General features: G+C 37.9%; 1 protein-coding gene across 4 annotated transcripts in view; it reads left to right on the top strand.

Moving 5' to 3' along the window:
- Positions 1 to 6,403: 6,403 nt before the first annotated feature.
- Positions 6,404 to 22,867, top strand: part of LOC128046803 (platelet glycoprotein 4) — a 97,385-nt gene continuing 80,921 nt past the window's right edge. For 2 of the 4 annotated variants that reach the window (XM_052639007.1, XM_052639012.1), the window contains exon 1: positions 6,404 to 6,468. The gene's annotated coding sequence lies outside the window, so the exon portion shown is untranslated. The remainder of the gene's footprint in view (positions 6,469 to 22,867) is intronic. The other 2 variants (XM_052639011.1, XM_052639009.1) reach the window with 2 other exon arrangements.

Below are 22,867 nucleotides of genomic sequence, written 5' to 3'. Positions count from 1 at the left end.
TATCATGTGATAACATCAAAACAAAAATTTATAAACAGATAATGCTATAACATGTTAGGTAATAATTATAACAAAGCTGTGTCTGATTTAAAAACCAGTGAGACATCTGCTTGGCTGCTACCATAATTGGCTACTAGCCTGTTGTTTTGTTGTGCTAGAAGGACTTTATGTCCTGTGGATATTATTTGCTCTTGGTCCAGGGGGACTCAAGTTTCCATTAGATTACAAGCTTCTATACACAGAGCCAGATGTGTGCAAGACACTTGAACAATTTCTAAGCCACTGAAAAATTTTTCCCTTTAATACTTTCCTTTTAAGTTTCATTCATTTTCCTTTGGACCTGTCTCCATGAGAATTTGTCATTTCCCTGTACTTCTAGTCCCTTAAGGTATCACTTAGTGTGTTGTGACTCTCCTTGCCACAGCCTTGCGGAAACTTTGTATGATGACCCAAACAAAAGAAGATACATTGCAATAAGCATTCACTCCTATTAACATTCTACCCAGTTGCACAGTCACTCATCCATTTATATAATCTTGTATTCAAGAAATTTTCCAGAACCAGCTGAAATATGTCAATCATTGAACTAGATGTTTTCTCATATGTTATCTGAAGAATAAATGTTCATGTTAGGGGGTAGAATAATTCCTAGATAGCTTCAGTTTAAATAGTTTCTCAATTATTCTTCTTCCCTTTTCCTCATATACCACCACCACCAAAATCTGTTGATTTTACCTACGCATTTTACAAATCCATGTTTTTTCCTCCATTTATCATCCATTTTAGGATCTTATCATTAAAGTCAGTAATAATTGCTTTGCTGGTTTCCCCACATCTATCCTTACCTCTCTTTAATCCATTAATAATGAAACTATCAGAGAGCTTGTTCTTAAATGTAATTCAGATTCACCCATGTGTCTCTCTTGATTAAAATTTTTCAAAGGCTTCTCATTGTTCTTAGAATAAATCACTACAAATCCTTGTAACATTCCACTCTCCCACAACCCTTCTGTCTTGTCTCATATTACTCTTCCTTAACCTCTCTCAGCCAGTCACAGTGGTCTTCCACTGTGCTGCTTCCTGTCTGTGCCGCTTCCTTATAGTGGTGGATCCTTACCTTTGAATGCTTTCTTAATTTTTTGCCATTTAAAAGCAATTCATTTTTAGATATTTGTGTGTGTGCTCTATATTATATGTGTATATATATACATACATATATGTACACATATATCATATATTTAGGTATAGTAGAACTAAATGGTAAATAAAGCACTCTCAAGAATCTTATTGTTTAGTGAAGGCAGACAGGTACTATTTAAGACATCTCGATAATATACATATTATATAGGGAAGAGTACATACAAAAATTTTAGGGAAAACTCTCTGACCTCTCACCTTCAGTTCAGTTCAGTTGCTCAGTTGTGTCTGACTCTTTGCAGCCCCATGAACTGCAGCATGCCAGGCCTCCCTGCCTATCACCAACCCCTGGAGTTCACCCAAACCCATGTCCATCGAGTCGTTGATGCCATCCAGCCATCTCATCCTCTGTCGTCCCCTTCTCCTCCTGCCCCCAATCCCTCCCAGCATCAGAGTCTTTTCCAATGAGTCAACCCTTCGCATGAGGTGGCCAAAGTACTGGAGTTTCAGCCTCAGTATCAGTCCTTCCAAAGAACACGTAGGACTGATCTCATTTAGAATGGACTGGTTGGATCTCCTTGCAGTCCAAGAGACTCTCAAGAGTCTTCTCCAACACCACAGTTCTTCAGTGCTCAGCTCTCTTCCAGTCCAACTCTCACATCCATACATGACCACTGGAAAAACCATAGCCTTGACTAGACGGACCTTTGTTGGCAAAGTAATGTCTCTGATTTTTAATACATTATCTAGGTTGGTCATAACTTTCCTTCCAAGGAGTAAGCGTCTTCTAATTTCATGGCTGCAGTCACCATCTGCAGTGATTTTGGAGCCCAAAAGGATAAAAGTCTGACACTGTTTCTACTGTTTCCCCATCTATTTCCCATGAAGTGATGGGACCTCTTACCTTGTCACAGTGTAAATTCCTTCAAAATTTATCCTCATTGATCACAGTTTATGACAGTACATAAATGGGGCTTTCGTGTTGCTTCAGATGGTAAAGAATCTGCCTGCAGTGCAGGAGACCCAGTTTCAATCCCTGGGTTGGGAAGATCCCTAGGAAAATGCAGTGGCTACTGACTCCAGTATTCTTGCCTGGAGAATTTCAAGGACAGACAAGCCTTGCATGGACTGAATTCCATGGACAGAGGGCTCAGTCTTTGGGGTTGCTAAGAGTCATATATGACTGAGTGACCAACACTTCTATACATAAACAACATCCGCATATATCCATTTATACCTACATACACATATAAAGAAATGCATACAATATATAGATGTATACCCATATGCATTTATATATATACATAAATATGTTAATATAAACAAATACATACAATGTGTGTGTGTGTATATATATGCACACTGTCTATACATTTAAGTGTATATGTATATTAGGGAAACGTCTCTGACCTTTCAGCCTAGCTTATCACAATAAAACTTTCCTTCATTATTTATCCTACTTCATTATAATATGATTTATTAAATAGTGCTTATCTCCCTTCACAAAATAAGAAGACATTAAGAGCACAGCTTTGGCCTTTTATTCACCATTTTCCCACAGGAGTAGGAGAATACCATACACAATACCAAAACACATTTCAGTGTGTTTTGCTATTGGATGGGTAAGTGACTAAACAAAAACCCATCAACCTTAAAAGGAAAGAATATTGCTTTGGAGCTATAATACTTGGTTGCAAATTATCGATAAGGCTTTTACAACTAATGAGGATGACTCTGGAAGGCAGAAAGCAAAATAAATACACAGTCGAGCAATAATTTTAGGCTTCCAAGATTTAAGAGCACTGCTCCATTAGATTATTTTTAGTAGTAAAGATTTCCACCAATCCTCATTACTTTTGAATAACAAACACATAGCCAGCACTCACCTCTGACGTCAACTTTGAGGAAATGGTGGTAAAATCTTTACCTCAGGCTGATGTTTGGAATAAAGACATTTCACACATGTATAGATTTGAGGAGAGCAAGTTAAGCAGAGAAGATTAATATTGACTTGTCCCCAGCTTTCCTGTAGGAAAATGCTCCTTATGAAGAATGTCTGAGTGAAATTATTTATTCCACGCTAACATGGGAAAACAGACAAAAAAGCCTGGAAAGAAGGGTGTGTTACTGGAATTGATGACAAATTAGTCCCCAAAATGTCTTTCAGATACTAAATATACACGTTAAGCAAGCTGATAATAATTCAAGGATGTTTTTCAAATGTGCTTTCCCTAAAAGTTTAGTAAGGTTCACATGTTTAAGTATCTTGGTGAATATTCTCATTGTTTTTAAGTGTGTACAGGGGTTTAAGCCAACATTTCCTGATAAGGCCACAAACTATTCCTTCCCTGTTATGTTACAGAGTCAAGGATTCAAGAACAAATTACTTATAACACTTATACAGTGAATAGGAATATAAAGAAAGGGGCGAATCTTTGATTTAAATTTTGAATTTTTCTGAAGGGGATTTTTGAAAATGCATCATATTATTAATTGAAAAGGCCTAAACCTATTCAGCAGGACATAGTACTTAGGGGTGAAGTACTAAGAAGGGTGACTTCTTAGTCAGTGCTGCTAATAATACTTGATGAAGCACCTTGGATGGTGCTGGTCAGATAGAGAAGAGGAATCTGAAAAGATGACCCTCTGAGGGCATCAGGAAACCAGAATTTGAGGGGTAGGATAGAAATTGGGAAGGACAGAAATATGAGTGTGACTACTGCTGCCACTGTATCCATGACGCTAATGCATATGGACAGATTAATTTGACTGCTGTTCTGAGAAAAACATTTTCACGTAGAAATTGGACATTTCACAATAATGTCTTATGAAGAACATGCTACTAACAGCTGGCAACAGCTGCTGTTAGTGGCTGGGTTGTTGGTTCAACTTTAATTCCTTACAGCTTATGGCACTTGTGCGACAAAATCCAGGAGAGGTTTTGATTTTGCCTAGTTTAATACTTAAAAGGAAACAGTTTGGGGTGAAAAAGACCTAGGTTTAAGTAATATCCTGTGATGAAATATTTAATTCTGAAGATAACTGCTTAAGAATGAAAATTCTCTGGTTGAAGAGGGTCAGAGGGCTTGTCTGAGTTACCCCAGAGCCTAATCATTTTGTACCTCAGTCCATCACTATTTTCCCTCTCCCTCAACACTCACCCTTCAGAAGTCAGTGTCACCAGGAAGTGAAAAGTTCAATGATAATGCATATATAATTCATAGCAAGGATATTCCACATTCCCTATTCTTATTTATAAGGCCTAATCCATATTCAAAGATAATGGGTGCTTAGGGTATGGGCATTCTCTGAGACTTATTGTGATTCATAGACGACATATGTGATCCTGAGTGCACTGAATTTGTAGTTTGTCTTCTGACTTCTTTGATAAAACATTTTGTTTAACAGATTCCTAGTTCAAGTAAAAGAAAAATGTTTTATACACTTAGAACCTTTTTTTCTATAAAGAAATGTGTCACCTTCTATGACAGATGAGAATCTGACCTTCTCATGCCAGAATCTCTCTGGTATTGACCACCTGACCTTGCCAGGTGACTCTGTGTCACCTGGATGTCACGTCTTTGTGGTAGGTATCCATCTCAGACAGCCAAACATGGTATTAATGGCTGAGAAGTGGCCATCGGACTGGCCCTCCAGGCTCTGGTAGGTCAAATTTTGCTTACGCAAACTGACAAGGACAATTCAAAGAAAAGTTAATGCAAGAGATGAGAGATATCTCTGGCTAGGGTTGTGCTGTACTTACAGATCATCTATCTTTTCCTTGTATTAAGGACAATGCTTCTGGGGAGACTTTCTAGTGTCATAGCAATACTCCACAGGGACCACTTCTGTACTTTCCCTAACTTTGTTTGCAATAAATTAAAACAGTTTTGGAATTACTTATAGATTGATTACTTTGACACAGATAATGTGTGGATGAAACATTTTTAACATGTAACCATGTTTTAGGGTGGGAAAGAAACATGCTTTCAGTCAAAATTGGGTGTTAGACTCTCATATGAACCACTTATTAGCCACGTGTTCAGTGTCAGTATTTATCCTTTTGAGTCTGGTTTCTTTCCTGTAAATATTTGGACCTAAAAATATTAACTTGATTTGAAAGGATGTTTCAGGGTTAACAAAAGAGAATGATATTATACGATATGTACTTAGCAAAGTGCCAAGCGTGTAGACAGTGCTCAGTGCACAGCATCTATTAAATAAAATACTAGATTAAAATACTAGTTTTGGCCATTTGAAAAAAGTCATTCTCCTGCCTGGAATGACAGGTAATACTGGTTATATATAGTTCAGCTTCATTTAGAAAGTGGTAACTCCAAAAGCCATCGTTTTTCTCTAGTGCCATTCTGTAAAGACTGTATTAACTGAAAATAATTAATACCGCAAAATCTCAGGAAAGCAGCATGACTTTTCTAGTTTCTTTATCCACTTTATTTTGATATAGTATTATAGATTCTTAATAAATAATATGAATCCCAGGAAGGGACTTATTGTTAGAAATCTTGCAATTATAGCTTCAGAGTCATATGTTTAATCAGATTGAGGGTAGATCCTTATTCTTATGCTTAACAACAGTACTAAGCACAATTCGATTTAAATCTATCACGTGATACAACTATACCAAAAGATTAACTTAAGCCAAAGTACCTTGGCACTATGACACTTTCCACATCATTAAATGAGGCAAACCAAAAAGGACCAAATTACTACTTAATTTGGAGAAAAACATACCAGAAAGTTTACCAAATACATATTTACATTTCAGTGACTCACTTGGAAAACTTCCTGACAAAAGTTTGTAAATAAATATTTAATATTCATTACTGTTTTCTTTCAACTTAAGAGAAATTCAAACCTGTATCTATACTATGAAAACAAATGCTAAACATAGACAGAAGCAAATTGATTGTGTATGATTGATCTGAATTCCTGTGCTTCATAAGCAAAGGAATTATCTGTTAAGGCATAACAGGTTTTAACAGGAAAAGGATTAAGGGTTTTATTTTCCTCAATGGAGGGGCGAAATGAGCAAGATTTTTCAAGTTAACGTTCACTTCATCTGGCTCAGGTGTCAGGGATCTATATTTATCTTGGTTTAGGCATCTGAAGTGCTGGAAGTCTCAGGATGTCAATGGCTTCACATGTCAGGATAACCTTAATGACAGACGAATGGTCAAGACCCTGAGCCTCATTTCTGAGTTCTCAGCTGTGGAAATCACGTGTTTATTTTCTGCATCTCCTCCTACAACAGTCACTCTGAAGCCAGTTTTAAGATCCTACATCTGGGCAAGCAAGCTTCTCTGAAAGTTGGTGAGCACAGTTATTTTTGTTTAGGGGTGTGGCTATAAATGTCTTTGTAGTTGATGGACTATCATCAAGTAAACATTAATACTTGTTATTTCAAACTCCTTAAGCTAAATACTAACTGGTGTAATAATTTAGTTTATGATATTGTTTAAACAGAGTTATAAGCTTTTAACTAAATGGACAGACTTTTAAGACCAAGTTTTCATTTCCACTAGTTTCTCAACTGATCCTATGAAATTTCCATTTATACATTCTCATATCTTTTATTTTCAAAGTATCAGAAAACTTAAACTAAGTATTTTTAAAAGTACAATTTTGGTGGAACTTTTTCTTCCTTACGATTCTTAAGTTGATCTGTCATGTCCTGTTCTTAAACTGATTTCTTATTTTATTAACTTTTGTATGCCTTGTTTTAAAAATGTTACTCTTTTGAAAAGGATGCTCTCAAATTCCGAGCAGTTCAATTTTCTGCTTACAAGTTGAAAAAACATGTTTTTAATGAGATTAGAAGTTGAATGACCTTTGTTCATGGGACCTAAAAATGTTTTTTGGTGTTTTGTCAAGACTGACAAGTATATTTAAGAAATAATCTAAAAGACTCAATCCTCTTAACAAACTCTTAGAAGAAAGAAATATTTCCATAAATAAAATTACTGATCACTAGTGATCATAGAAATTATACTGACTGTTGGCACCAGATATTTGATGGAAGGGAATTTTGTTTCATGGCAAAGTTTTTGTTCTATGGTGTGTTTCATACTATGGCTATATAAGACCAGGAAACAACAAAGAATGATAGAGGATGACTTATTCAGACAGGAAACTTAAGGGTATGCTTAGAGACAAATAAGTATATAATGATATACTTCTTTAGAGACAACTGCTGATACCAAAAAAGCAGTTCCATCTGACTATGCTATGTTACAAAGTCTGAGAATGAAATGAACAGGCTTCTTTACCTTTAAAATAAGTCACCTTCCATAATTCTTTGGAGAATGGTCTCTTGGAGCCGTGCTGAATTCAGGGGAAAGCACTCTGGACTAATACGTTTTAAAGTATTAACTTCTGTTCACTTCCTATGCAAGAACTCAGGTAAGATCTGGATCAGATGAAGAGAAACAAGCAATCTGTCCTGTTCTCAGGTATACCTGACTAAGTAAAAGAAGGAGGGTTTGTGGGACAATATATGAGACTTCTGCAATCCTGGCAAGGGGAAAGGAGAAATACTTTCAGAGGATGTACAATACGAACTGTAATTATTTGGAATTTGATCCTTTTGTAAAGGACAATGACGACTTTGCAATGAATTATTCTGAGAGTTACAGAAAGAAAGCAAACACCTGAGAATAATAAAACGATTTTCACCTGGGGAAAAATGGTAAGCTCCCAAACTCAGAAGAATCATTGTTAGGCAAAAGAGGAAAAACAAAGAAGGAAAAAAGGCTTTAAAATGCTAACAAACGGGTGGCAAAGACCATATAAGACGGCAGAGTGGACCAATCAAATGAAAGAATATGTTTTTCTTGGAATGAAGAAATACATAATAATGTACTGCCCTTGAAGTGATTTGGACTAATTTTGCTTTTAGCATAGATTGTTGGTTGAGATCACTAGCTAAGGAATTTAATATTCTTAGTATTTACAAACTAAACTTCACAGTCGAATTTTTTAAGGAAAAATTCACAAAATTTTAAAATGAAAAAGAAATGCTTTTGGATGAGAAGTGTTTTTAATTGGTCAGTTGTTTATACATTGTCGATTGCTCTTTGGATGAAAATTGAAAAGCATGCCATCACTCTAGTACCACCTAAAAGCAGAGATCTGGAGTGGTGAGCAGGGAGGTGCTGGTGGAGGAGTGATGCTGTTTCCACACCAGGTTCCCAGAATCTGAAATCATGCCTAATCCAAAATGATTCTTTCAATCACAAACAATGAATTGTTTGTCAGGAAAAGGAAATAGTCTAAACTAGGGTAAGTGTGCCGGGAATATAAAAAGAAATGCAGTTTAGTAAATAGTTTTACTGTTTCGTGTGTTGCATGTTGAAGTCTACATATTGACTAAGCCTCTGGAGACTTTCTCTCCATTACTGTGTTCTCATGCGTACTAATATCCCTCCCTTTTGATTTAGGTGAAATGAAATGGGAGAAATTTGGGAAATTTAATTAAAATTAACCCATTACATTTCTCTCTGGCAGGTAATAAGTATGCCTTTGGTTCCACGATGCACTTTCTAGTCATTTCTTTGTGGATCAGGGCAAGGTGAATTGAGTTTTGTGTCTTCTGACAAATTTCGTCTTCTGGAGAATAAATAACACTATTAAATTGGGGCTTGGTATTACATTGTTAAATAGTTTCAGATGTTTTGAAATATATCCAGAGACCTTTGTCACACACGGCCATCTCGAGGAGGAAATGAGAGAAAATTGGCAAACGTTCTGGAGGTGACATAGCAGACAGCTTGGCTGCCTTCATCGACGACTCCACAGTGAGCACAAATAGAAGAGCATTGTTCATCCCTCAGTGCTTGTGAACTTTAACAGTGGAGTGAGGACAGTTTTAAAAGTGATGAGTTTGATCTCAGTGTTGTTTTCTCTTATTAAATCTTCCAAACTTCAATCTTACATTCCTCCCATCTTGATTTTCCCAAATTTCTCCCATTTCATTTCACCTAAATCAAAAGGGAGGGATATTAGTACGCATGAGAACACAGTCTAATTGAAATTCATTTGGAGGTTCACTTCATTCTATGTAGAACTTCATTATTACTCTATTTGAAATGTAACAGATGCTGTTACAACGGGTCTTTCTTGTATCTCATTCTAGGAAGCTTTGGAAATAAACAAATAAAAGGTTATTCAGTACAGTGGTCCCATCTCATGGACCCTAAATACAGTATCTTCTCAGAGTAGGCATACACTTTAGTAAGTGGCATCTTTCCTACAAGTATTCTTACTTTGCTGCTAAGTCATTTCAATCATGTTCAACTCTGTGTGACCTCATAGACGGCAGCCCACCAGGCTCCCCTGTCCCTGGGATTCTCCAGGCAACAACACTGGAGTGGGTTGCTATTTCCTTCTCCAATGCATGAAAGTGAAAAGTGAAAGTGAAGTCACTCAGTCGTGTCCGACTCTTCGTGACCCCATGGACTGCAGCCTACTAGGCTCCTCCATCCATGTGATTTTCCAGGCAAGAGTACTGGAGTGGGGTGCCATTGCCTTCTCTGATTCTTACTTTGATGGGACCCTAAAACAACAGAAACCTATTTTGGTTGAATACATAATAGAGTCATCCTCTTTCAGATAAACTTATTTCTCGATGCATTTGTTGAAAAATATTTGAGTACTTACTCTATGCCAGACATTGTTGTAAGCTACAGAAAACATTATTAGACACCTTATTGTGCTGAACACTGACAAGGATCCAGGATGTTTTTATTTTCAGGTGGTGGTTCTAAATTTTGTTTCTATGGAATGAAACCTTTTGATGAAAGTGAAAAAAGAAAACCTTAAGTTAGTAAATGATGAAGACACAAGTTGAATTCTGTGGGTACTTTGCCACCACTGCACACAAACAGACCCCGTAAGGGCCTATCAATCTCCTGAAGAAAATAGGCCAAACAAGTGACTTAAAAATAATACGATATTTACAGGAGGAAGAGAAGGAAGATACCAGAGTGAGCATCTTGCTGTTACCATTATAAATGCATAATTGACTCTTAAAATTCTAGTAACTAACATATATAACATATGGAAATACCTCCAAAACATAATAACTGTACTGTGTGCTCTAAGGCTTGTTGTTGTTGTGTCTGACTCTTTGTGACCCCACGAACTGTAGCATGCCAGGCTTCCCTGTCCTTCACCATCTCCTGAATCTGCTCAAACTCATATCCATGAGTTTGAGACGATGATACCATTCAACCATGTCATCCTTTGTTGCCTCCTTATCCTCCTGTCCTCAGTCTTTCCAAGCATCGGGTTTTTTGCAATGAGTCGGCTCTTTGTATCAGGTGGCCCAAGTATTGGAGCTTCAGCATCAGCATTAGTCCTTCCAGTGAGTATTCAGGGTTGATAACATTTAGGATTGACTGGTTTGATCTCCTTGCTATTCAAGAAACTCTCAAGAATCTTCTCCAGCACTGCAGTTGAAAAGCATCAATTCTTTGGTGCTCAGCCTTCTTTATGGTGCAACTCTCACATCCATACATGACCACTGGAAAAACCATAGTTTTGACTAAATGGATCTTTGTCAGAAAAGTGACGTCTCTGCTTTTTAGTACACTGGCTAGATTTGTCATAGCTTTTCTTCCAAGAAGCAAGCACCTTTTTATTTCATGGTTGCAGTCCACAGTGGTTTTGGAGCCCAAGAAAATAAAGTCTGTCAATGTTTCCATTTTTCCCCATCTATTTGCCATGAAGCGATGGGACTGGATGCTATGATCTTGGCTTTTTGAATGTTGAGTTTTAAGCCAGCTTTTTCTATTTTGCCTTCATCAAGAGGCACTTTAATTTCTCCTCAGTTCCTGCCATTAGGGTGGTGTCCTCTGCATATCTGAGGTTATTGATATTTCTCCTGACAATCTTGATTCCAGCTTGTGCTTCATCCAGCCCAACATTTCTCATGATGTACTCTGAATATAAGTTAAATAAGTAGGGTGACGATATACAGTCTTGATGTACTCATTTCCCAATTTGGGACCAGTCCATTGTTCCATGTCTGGTTCTAACTGTTGCTTCTTGACTGACCTACAGGTTTCTCAGGAGGCAAGTAAGATGGTCTAGTATTCCCATCTCTTTCAGAATTTTCCAGTTTGTTGTGACCCACATAGTCAGGGATTTAGTGTAATCAATGAAGCAAATGTAAATGATTTTCTGGAATTCCTTTGCTTTTTCTATGATTCAACAGATGTTGGCAATTTGATCTCTGGTTCCTCTGCATTGTCTAAATACAACTTGTACATTTGGAAGATCTCGGTTCACATACTGTTGAAGTCTAGCTTGAAGGATTTTGAGCATTACCTCACTAGCATGTGAAATGAGTACAACTGTGTGGTAGTTTGAACATTCTTTGGCATTGCCTTTCTTTGGGGTTGGAATGAAAACTGACTTTTTCCAGTCCTGTAGCCACTGCTGAGTTTTCCAAATTTGCTGGCATATTGAGTGCAGCAATTTAACAGCATCATCTTTTAGGATTTTTAAATAGTTCAACTAGAATTGCATCACCGCCACTAGTTTTGTTCATAGTGATGCTTCCTAAGGCCCACTTGACTTCACACTGCAGGATGTCTGGCTCTAGGTGAGTGAGCATACCATCATGGTTTTCTGGGTCATTAAGACCTTTTTTGTATAGTTCTTCTGTATATTCTTACCACTTCTTCTTAATCTCTTTTGCTTCTGTTAGGCCCTTCCTGTTTCTTTCCTTTATTATGCCCATCTTTGCATGAAATGTTCCCTTGACATCTCTAATTTTCTGGAAGAGATCTCTAGTCTTTCCTAGTCTATTGTTTTTCTCTATCTATTTTCATTGTTCACTTAAGAAGGCTTTCTTATATCCCCTTTGGAGAGATAATCTTTGAAACATTTGGAGTTCCAAAGCTATTCTTTGGAATTCTCCATCAACTGTGTATATTTTTCCCTTTCTCCTTTACCTCTCACTCCTCTTCTCGTCTCAGCTATTTATCTCAGCTATCTTATTTCAGACAACCTTTTGCCTTCTTGCATTTCTTTTTCAGGGGGGATAGTTTTGGTCACTGCCTCTGTATAGTGTTATGAATCTCCGTCCATAGTTCTTTAGGCACTCCATCTATCAGATCTAATTCCTTGAATCTATTCATCATCTCCACTGTAAAATCATAAGGGATTTGATTTAGGTCATACCCAAATGGCCTAGTGTTTTTTGTTACTTTATTCAATTTAAGCCTGAATTTTGTGATGAGAAACTGATGTTCTGAGTCACAGTCAGCTTCAGGTCTTGTTTTCACTAACTATATAGAACTTTTCCATCTTCAGCTACAAATGATATAATCAATCTGATTTTGGTATTGACCATCTGGTGATGTCCACATGTAGATTCATCTCTTGTGTTGCTGGAAGAGGTGTTTGCTATGATCTTTGCTATGCATTGTCTTGGCAAAACTCTGTTAGCCTTTGTCCTGCTTCTTTCTTGTACTCCAAGGCCAGACTTGCCTGTTACTCCAGGTATCTCTTGACTTTCTACTTTTGCATTCCAGTCTCCCATGATGAAAAGGACATCTTTTGTTTGTGTTAGTTCTAGAAGGCCTTGTAGGTCTTTATAGCTTCTTTGGCATCAGTGGTTGGGGTGTAGACTTGGATTACTGTGATGTTGAATGGTTTGCCTTGGAAACAAACGAAGATCATTCTGTCACTTTTGAGTCTGCACCTAATTACTGCATTTCAGACTCTGTTGTTGACTCTGCTGTCTACTCCGTTTCTTCTAAGGAATTCTTGCCCACAGTAGATATAATGGTCACCTGAATTAATTTTGCCCATTCCCATTCATTTTAGCTTAGCTTCCTAAATTTACTTCTGATTGAAGTGTTTTTGTCTGCAGTGGGGGACAAATGTAATCTAAATTGTAGTTGGGTCTCTTGGCAGAAAGACTCTAGTTTGCATGGAAGCATCCAGTTTTTATGAGCCCAGTCTTTAAGAGCTGCTTGGTCAAAAGTTACACCCAAGCAGACACGTAGACAGGGAATTCCAGTGCATTACCTTGAGCTGCGATAAGGCCAGTGCGCAGAGATACCAGCTCTGTTCTTCGATAAAAGGCGTCTGTTTACAGACCTTTGCTGTTATGTGGAGTCTGCACTTCTTGCTGGGCTGTGAACTCCATGAAGGCTGGGTTTCATTTGCAACTTAGTATCAGCAATATCCAGTGCTGGATACATAGTAAGCACTTAATAAACAGATAGTACCTATTTATTCAAAAATAGGTGTAAATCTTTTATAACCCAAAAGGTTCACCTTCCAATGAGGTCTAAATTAGGATCTTAAGAATTTTTAGTCATGTAAAACAATTTAAAATCTTTTATCTCCATTTCTTATGCTTAGCACTTTATTTTTATTTATTTATTTTTTAATTTTTATTTTTACTTTATTTTACTTTACAATACTGTATTGGTTTTGCCATACATTGACATGAATCCACCACGGGTGTACATGCGTTCCCAAACATGAACCCCCCTCCCACCTCCCTCCCCATAACATCTCCCTGGGTCATCCGCGTGCACCAGCCCCAAGCATGCTGTAGCACTTTAAAAAAATATATCCAACTTGACATAAATCTCCACCATAAAGTAATACATAGATGTGTGCAGTTTTGTGAGTGAGAAATCCTCGGGAAAGCAGTTTCATGGAATATTACCATCACCAGTACCACCCTCACCTTTCTCAGCACGTCTGTTTTATTTTATTTTTTTAACTCTCTCTCTCTCTGTGTAGGGTGGATCATCTATTAAAATTATAAAATTTAACAGAAATATTCTGTTTCATGCTACGCTAAGTATGCAAATTCATAGACACTGATAATTTCTCAATGAACCAAATCCGTGACGCTCATTCATCTCACCTAATGCCATGAAAACCTTATCGTTTTTCCCATTCTACATGCAGAGCTTAGATATGTTTGCTTCTGCGTTCCGTCTCCTAGGTGTCTACAGTATACCTACCAAGTGTTTAGATAAAGCCAGAGAAAAACTCAGTCGTTCCACTCCGGGTCCAAGGGGCATTTTTAAGATTTGCTAACAGGGAAAGTACAGGTTTTGATTTCTCCACTTCTTACTTCACGGGAAACCGTAGCATAGTAGATGTTCTTTGTCAGCCTAATCACACATACCTCCAAAACCCTCCCTTGAGGTGGATGTAATGGCCGCAGCAAGTGGAGAGATACAGACATCATTCTCTATTTTCTTTCTCAATTCATTGGTCAGAGTTACACCCTGACCTCATTGAGAGTTTGTCTCCTGTTATCCAAACTTCTTTGTTTCACATACTATAGTTCAGTTATAGCAGTTCAGCAAAATTCTATGTTTTACTGGATGAAGTCAGGAAAACCAGGATTAGGCAAGGAAAAAAAGCAAATTCTAATATTAGGGGGCAAACAGAAAGGAAGCTTACCATAATGATTCCCTCCCTCTTCTCTACCTCATTAATATTCCTCCTGTGTATGAAAGATGCCATTTTGTTTTCTTCCTCACATCTCCCACGCAGAACTCTGTACATAGTAACAGCAGGAGCATTTGTGAAGCCGAAATCCTGTAGAATAAATAAAAGCAATTGAAACCATCTGAATGGGCTTTTGTGAGAAGAAAACTTGTTTAATAATAATTTACCATGGCAGAGCAGCAGCTATGAAGTTTAGCTTTTTCCCTCTGGTTTAAGGCTAAAAGTCACCTTTCAGCAGGTCTTCCAATGTTCACATTTGTTCACAACAGAAGCTGCAGACATTGGAAGTGAGAATAGTTCTTGGCACAGTCTTAAACCATGATTCACTAATTTTTTTTTTTTTTTTTAACAAGTGAGGACTCTGAGGCCCAAAGAAGTGAAGTGAGCTTTCACGTCTGGGCCTAGCCTTTGGATTGCCCTTTCTGCAGTTTTTCTAGGCTCCTCCTTCCATTCAACACCAACATCTATTTTCTTATGGTTTCAAACTATAACCTAGCTGTTGAAGAGATCCAAATCTTTTCACCACCCCAATCTCTTCCCTGATTATTAGACTCATCCATTTATGTGCCTACTGCTCAAGTTCTAGACATGGATGCATTACTCATGAGTAGAAAGTGTCTAATCTCTTTCAACACATTATCTTGTTACTGTGCTTTGATTCATGAGGTGCATTTTATACTCAAAATTGTAAACAAATACGATTGAGTTTTGTTTCCTACTCTGCTTGAGTATCTTCTAAAGTTCAGTAAAACATGCATATATATGTACTCTGCAAACACTTTTAAACTAACAGGCTGGATTAAATTATAATAGCTAATTATAACCTACTGGTATGTTCAGGGCACTCATAATAATTATGAAAAATGCCTGGTATTTAATGAGAGGTACTGGGAATCACTGGTTAAGATACTCTCTGTAGCTGGATTGAAAAGATTTGAAACCTGGAATCTGCCACTTTCCAGCTCTGCGAGCTTGGGGAACATATTAAACCTCTTTGTATCTCTGCTTTGTCTGTTAAATAAGATTAATATAAGTACTGCCTTTATGGACCAGTTGCTCAAAATAAGCAAGTGACTATGTAAAATATGCAAGTGCCTTGCACATAAGTTCTGAAGAAGGGTTAACTACCATTATTTAATTCTCACAATAATTTTAAACAGGCAGTGTTACCCTCATATAGGTACGAGTAAACATGCTCATAGAGATTAAGATATTTCCCCGGGTCCTGCAGTTAGTGAGAATGCTAGATAGAGCTATCCTGTCCCACCCAAGTCAATTCAGTCACTCAGTCAAGTCCGACTGTTTGCGACCCCATGAATTGCAGCACGCCAAGCCTCCCTGTCCATCACCAACTCCTGGAGTTCACTCAAACTCACGTCCATCAAGTTAGTGATGCCATCCAGCCATCCCATCCTCTGTCGTCCTCTTCTCCTCCTGCCCCCAACCCCTCCCTGCATCAGAGTCTTTTTCCAATGAGTCAACTCTTTGCATGAGGTGGCCAAAGTATTGGAGTTTCAGCTTTAGCATCAGTCCTTCCAAAGAACACCCAGGACTGATCTCCTTCAGAATGGACTGGTTGGATCTCCTTGCAGTCCAAGGGACTCTCAAGAGTCTTCTCCAGTACCACAGTTCAAACGCATCAATTCTTTGGTGCTCGGCGTTCTTCACAGTCCAACTCTCACATCCATACATGACTACTGGAAAAACCATAGCCTTCGCTAGACGGACCTTTGTTGGCAAAGTAATGTCTCTGCTTTTGAATATGCTATCTAGGTTGGTCATAACCTTCCTTCCAAGGAGTAAACGTCTTTTAATTTCATGGCTGCAGTCACCATCTGCAGTGATTTTGGAGCCCCCCAAAATAAAGTCTGACACTGTTTTCTCATCTATTTCCCATGAAGTGATGGGACCAGATGCCATGATCTTTGTTTTCTGAATGTTGAGCTTTAAGCCAACTTTTTCACTCTCCTCTTTCACTTTCATCAAGAGGCTTTTTAGTTCCTCTTCACTTTCTGCCATAAGGGTGGTGTCGTCTGCATATCTGAGGTGATATTTCTCCCGGCAATCTTAATTCCAGCTTGTGCTTCTTCCAGCCCAGTGTTTCTTATGATGTACTCTGCATATAAGTTAAATAGCTGGGTGACAATATACAACCTTGACACACTCCTTTACCTATATGAAACCAGTCTGTTGTTCCATGTCGAGTTCTAACTGTTGCTTCCTGACCTGCATATAGGTTTCTCAAGAGGCAGGTGAAGTAGTCTGGTATTCCCATCTCTTTCAGAATTTCCACAGTGTATTGTGACCCACACAGTCAAAGGCTTTGGCATAGTCAATAAAGCAGAAATAGATGTTTTTCTGGAACTCTCTTCCTTTTTCCATGATCCAGTGGATGTTGGCAATTTGATTTCTGGTTCCTCTGCCTTTTCTAAAACCAGCTTGGACATCTGGAAGTTCATGGTTCACGTACTGCTGAAGTCTGGCTTGGAGAATTTTAAGCATTACTTTACTGGCACGTGAGATGAGTGCAATTGTGCAGTAGTTTGAGCATTCTTTGGCATTGCCTTTCTTTGGCATTGGAATGAAAACTGACCTTTTCCAGTCCTGTGGCCACTGCTGAGTTTTCCAAATTTGCTGGCATATTGAGTGTAGCACTTTCATAGCATCATCTTTCAGGATTTGAAATAGCTCCACTGGAATTCAATCACCTCCACTAGCTTTTTTTGTAGTGAGGCTTTCTAAGGCCCACTTGACTTCACATACCAGGATGTCTGGCTCTAGGTGAGTGATCACACCATCATGATTATCTGGGTTATGAAGATCTTTTTTTTTACAGTTCTTCTGTGTATTCTTGCTACCTCTTCTTAATACCTTCTGCTTCTGTTAGGTCCAGACCATTTCTGTCTTTTATCGAGCCTATCTTTGCATGAAATGTTCCCTTGGTATCTCTAATTTTCTTGAAGAGATCTCTAGTCTTTCCCATTCTGTTCCTTTACTCTGTTTCTTTGCATTGATCACTGAGGAAGGCTTTCTTATCTCCTCTTGCTATTCTTTGGAACTCTGAATTCAGATGCTTATAACTTTCCTTTTCTCCTTTGCTTTTTGCTTCTCCATTCTTTCTTTTTATATTGTTGATCTGAGTCTAAAACCTAGAAATCATTTTGTTTTTTAACCCCTCTACTTAGCTCATTACTAACCAAGTCTTGGCTGTTTACACTACCTTCTAAAATCCCTGAGTGACTCTATTGCATTCAAGAGAAGTTTCTGAGAGAATGAATTCCCAGGTATTCAGGCAAAACCCTCAGCCTGGTATATTATGCATTACATTAGGGCTTCATGATGTCATTTGTGCCCACCTCTCCAGTGTCCTTTCTTTTCCAAAAGTCGTACATTGTACCAAAGCCTTACCAAAGTGTATTCCCCTGTTGTACAATTTCTCAGGCATCTGCAGTTTAGGGGCATGCCTCTAATCCCTTTGCTGTTTCCCCTTTCCTTTCCTGGACCCTGTGTACTATATGCAGTAAGCTATCACTTCTTCCACCAGCAGTCCTTTCACTTTCTTACATGACCCACCATTTTTCTTCCCATCTAGGTGTAGGAGTCACAGTAAATCAATATTATAATTGTCTGTTTACAAAGCTGTCTTCCTAGGGATGCTGTGGGCTACTTGCATGAAAATACCAGGTTTTTGTTCTGTTGATTCCCTCATTTCATCCCAATTATTAGTCCAGGCTAAAAATGCTTAAGGAATTTATTTTATTTTACTGTTTTAGTGGCTACAGGTTAATGAAACATTTACCAGTGTAAATGGAAGAATAAAAGCATAAACAAATGAGAAGCAAAGTTCATGATTCAAACTATTATAGAAAAGTAGCTTCAAAAGTAATCTAATATTTTTTAAAAATGCTAAAAGCTTGATAGGGGAAATGATCCAATATGAGAACCAGTACAAATCATTGCAAAAAGAATGGAGCTAGAATTTGTGTATCTTCTGGGTTGTGATCCAGTAGTGAAGGAGCCAGACTAGAAGAAGTTGGTTCAAGTTGCAGGTGTGACTGCTTGGCAAGTGCTTGCCACGTAGGCAAGAGGTTGAGGACAAGACAAGATTAGGTGAGGACATACACTGTCATGGGTAAGCCAAGTTCAAAGTCTTACGTAGTTTTAAATTCTCCCTTCTTTTGGAAAATAAGGACTAATAAGTGAGTGCTGGAAACTACAGAGTATAAAGTATTATCTCATAGCACTAGGCTCAATTTTAATAGTTGTTTAAATCAAACAAAATTTAACACACTAGATCTCAAAATATTGGCATGCATGAGAGTAACTAAGAATGCTTGATGCTTAGGCCATGCTTAGGCTATTCTCTTGCTCTCTGAACATCCCTTGCTCAACCACTCCCTGCCCACCTACACCCTACTCACATCCTACCTACCTTCCTTGTTAATCACTGAATCTAATCAATAAATGCCTACAAACTTGTCCCTGGCCCCAACTAGGGATTCTTCCAATCTTTCTCTTCCTTTCCTTTGCTTCTTTTTTATTTTTATTTTTTTGGCTTTACCACATTGTGTTAGTTTCTGCTGTACAAGGAACTGAATCAGTTATATGTATACATATATCCCCTCCCTTTTGGACTGTCCTCTGCCCCACCCCCATCCCACCCATCTAGGTCATCACAGTCCAGGAGGTGAATAAAATAGATAGCTAGTGGGCACTGCTGCCCTAATCTTCTGATCAGAACATCTCCACCAAGATAGCTTATCAAAGGGGAATGAGGGATGCACTCCTCTATTGGTTTCTCTGGTAACTGATGACTCAACCTGATGTCAACTGCTAACTTCCCTCTCCACATCCTCTGGCCCCCTGCCAGCAGACTGCTACCATGTCTTGCCCATTGTCTGCCCCACATGGTGGAGTGTCAATTCAGGAACTTGCTTCTGACATGTAAGATCCCCCATTCATTCCACCACTGATGTGTCTGCCACTGACTTTGAGCTCTTTATTCAGTCTTATGGCTGGGCAAGCACAGAGCGTGCAGCCCAAGTGTGGCCGTAATGCCTGCTTCTAAGCAATTCATTGTTATATGTCATATTGTTGTTATAATTTTATAACTGTCTTCATCATCATTGTCATTGTTACTCTTATTTTTTACATTTGTACCCTGATCTACCCATCTTGCTGATTATCTAACATTTTAATCCCTTCTAAATACACACTTTGTCTTAATCTCTTCTAAATTATGAAAATTCACCTACAACTATCTTGATAACCCTTTACTGGGAGGGTTATTAGTTTCCTAGTGATATTTAGCTTTTCTTTTGTGCTCCTCTTTCCTTTGGATTTCCCAGGCAAGATTATTGGAGTAGGGTTGCCATTTCCTTCTCCAGGGGGTCTTCCCAGCCCAGGGATCAAACTCACATCTCCTGCTTGGCAGGCAGGTTCTTTACAGCTGAGCTACCGGGGAAGCCATGGTTTTTGTAGATATAATACATGTATAAGAAGAGTATATTTTCAACATAGTGGCTAAGACTTGGTATTCAGACTTAAAATTTTCTTCTTATAACCCTTTCTTCTTTCTAGCTGTGAAACAGGGTTATAAGACTCTTTGGTGTTTCAGGGTTCTTCAGCTCATGATCTGCCTCTCCTGTGCCCTGAATCATGTTCTTCATCTCAGTGGGATATTTCACTCCATACTTGAAACAGTAGCTTTAGCCTCAGAATCTTTGTCTAGTGTCATTTTGCACACCCCATAATAATCTCTCCTGTTCCTCATCACTGTGTCATCTACTAATGTTACTTCTGTGAAGTTCTATTTGTTGCTGCTGTTTTAGTTGCTAAGTTGTGTCCAGCTCTTTGCGATTCCATGGACTGTATGCCTGCCAGGCCCCTCTGTCCATTGTATTTCCCAGGCAAGCGTATTGGAGTGGGTTGCCGTTTCCTTTTCCACGGGATCTTCCCTGCTCAGGGACTGAAACCACATCTTCTGCATTGGCAGGTGGACTCTTTACTGTTGAGCCACCAGGGAAGCCTGATGTTCTATTTACTCTTCTCCTAAATTCTGGGAAATTATATAACCAAATGCATCAGAACCACCTGATAACACAGGCATGAGGAGTCAAACTTTTTAGCTGCCTCATTACTGTCCTTGCCCTTAAGCCAGACACTACCAAGAAGACACCTGTAGTTGAAAAAGTTGAGTTCATTACCTATTGCAAAGAGGAAAAAGTGTCCCATGGGGTCAGAAGGCCTTAAAAAGAACCTCTTATAAAATCTGAACTTTGGTTGAATGATCTGGGGAGAGAGTTTAAGGAAGTAGAGCATTACTCTGAATTGAATGTTGTCAGGAAGCAGGGTAATTTTACAACCTGGTGCCTTAAAAAGTCTTATTTAGGAAGAGGGAAGATAAGCCTCTTGGTAATACAGCAGTAGTGACCCAGATTAGCTGGGAAAGGGGGACATGTGATGCCTGTGGCTTAGACAGGGTTTATAAGAGGTCTGTATTCAGACATAATTACAGAGCGTTTTGTTTTGTCTTGATTCTTCATGATCATAGAGTGTCCTTGCCTAAAGCTGATGTTCTGTGAAATTGCTTCTGTTCAACATGAGGATACCACAGCCAGATGTGAGAGCCAGGGCAGTGTCCAGAAACAACAAGACCTAAGTGATAGCACCGGCCCAGGTCCCGGATGTCAGGGGCTGTTTTCTCTCTCATGAAAAAATTCTTTGCTACTTCAGTAATTAAACTTGCTTCCATGAAATCCACTTTCCTCTACTTTGGTGATAAGATTCTAACAGTTCTTTGTAATTTCCTCCCTAAGCCCTACGGTATGCTCAACCCATGGTGTGTTTTAATACAAAATTTCATTCCTCTTAAGCTAGCAATATGATGATGATCAATAAGGACCACAAAAGTAGCTAGATTTATGTATAATAACTACAAAGGGCACAGATTGTTTAGGGAACTGATTATTTTTTATACTTATACCATAAACACTAATTTTTTGTGTAAATATAAACCATTGGCATATAGGAAATAAATGGAATAAAATTTTAATTTTATTTAGTGGAAGTTACTTGTGAGGACTTTAAAGGGTCTTTCCACTTACTATATAGAAAAGAGTTTAATAATCAGAGACTGGAATTTTGGAGTTGGGAATTACGATGAATCAAATTATCTCTGGAGATATATACTTGGCTAAACATATAAATGTGGTTAAAACCTTACTACTTAGACATTCTAGATGCCTACTAAAAAAAGTGAGATAATCTTTTTCTTTTACATAATGGACTGTCATTATCATAAGTTTTACTTAAAGAACATCTAATTAAGTGATTTAAGTTCATGATTGAATAATCTTTAAGTAATGTATGGTTTTAAATGAGTAGAAACTGGCAAATGTCCCATGCTAATAATTTGCTTTGTAACTTGTTACAGATATGTAGAGAAAATGTTGTGGGTGGAAGGCTCTGAAGAGAGGAGATAAGGTTATATAAATCAGGCCTATTCTATAAGTCACACATGAAAAAATATCTTCCACAATGTAATATTTAATGTATTTGTAATATTGCTAAATATAACAATTTTTTTGACTTATATGATCTTTAAACATGAGTTATTTAATAGGCTCAAGATTACCAATTTCATATGTAAGATTAAGTTTCTTTATCTTTGAGTTTTTTGATTGGTTTTAGAATAGAATAAAAGCAATAAAGAAGAAATAGTTACTTATTTTCCAACTCTGCTTTATTTATCATACGGTCTTATTAGTAAGGATAAGATGTTTTGATTGAACTTCATGAAATTTGGCCTTTATTTACCCTTGAAGATATGATCTAAACCAAGAAAGATGCTCATTTTTCATTGTCTCTTTACGGCTTACTCTTTTGCAGGATTCTATTTCATCTTTCCTGTTTTCAAGTAAAATGTGTAGCTATGTTTTATGTGAACCAGAAATAATAATTTACAACAGGAAATGGAAATTAAAAAGTTAAAATTCAAGTTAAATATTTAACTTTTAATTAGACAATAAGGCTTAAATCATTTTAAAGACTATAGATACTTGTCATGGGCATAGAGGTGGGTCTGTTCACTCTTAGTACAATCGAAGGCAGCACTTTGGATCCTTAAATCTGAATGGTTCAATAATTAAATTACAGAAGATTCCTGATAACTGATTTAAGTCTTTGTTAACAGTAATAAGTGAGAATACATAAATATCCT

Source organism: Budorcas taxicolor, chromosome 4 (assembly GCF_023091745.1).
Source record: "Budorcas taxicolor isolate Tak-1 chromosome 4, Takin1.1, whole genome shotgun sequence".
Classification (NCBI taxonomy): Eukaryota; Metazoa; Chordata; class Mammalia; order Artiodactyla; family Bovidae; genus Budorcas; species Budorcas taxicolor.
Note: the sequence above shows the minus strand (reverse complement) of the source record. Positions and strands in the feature narration are given on the sequence as shown.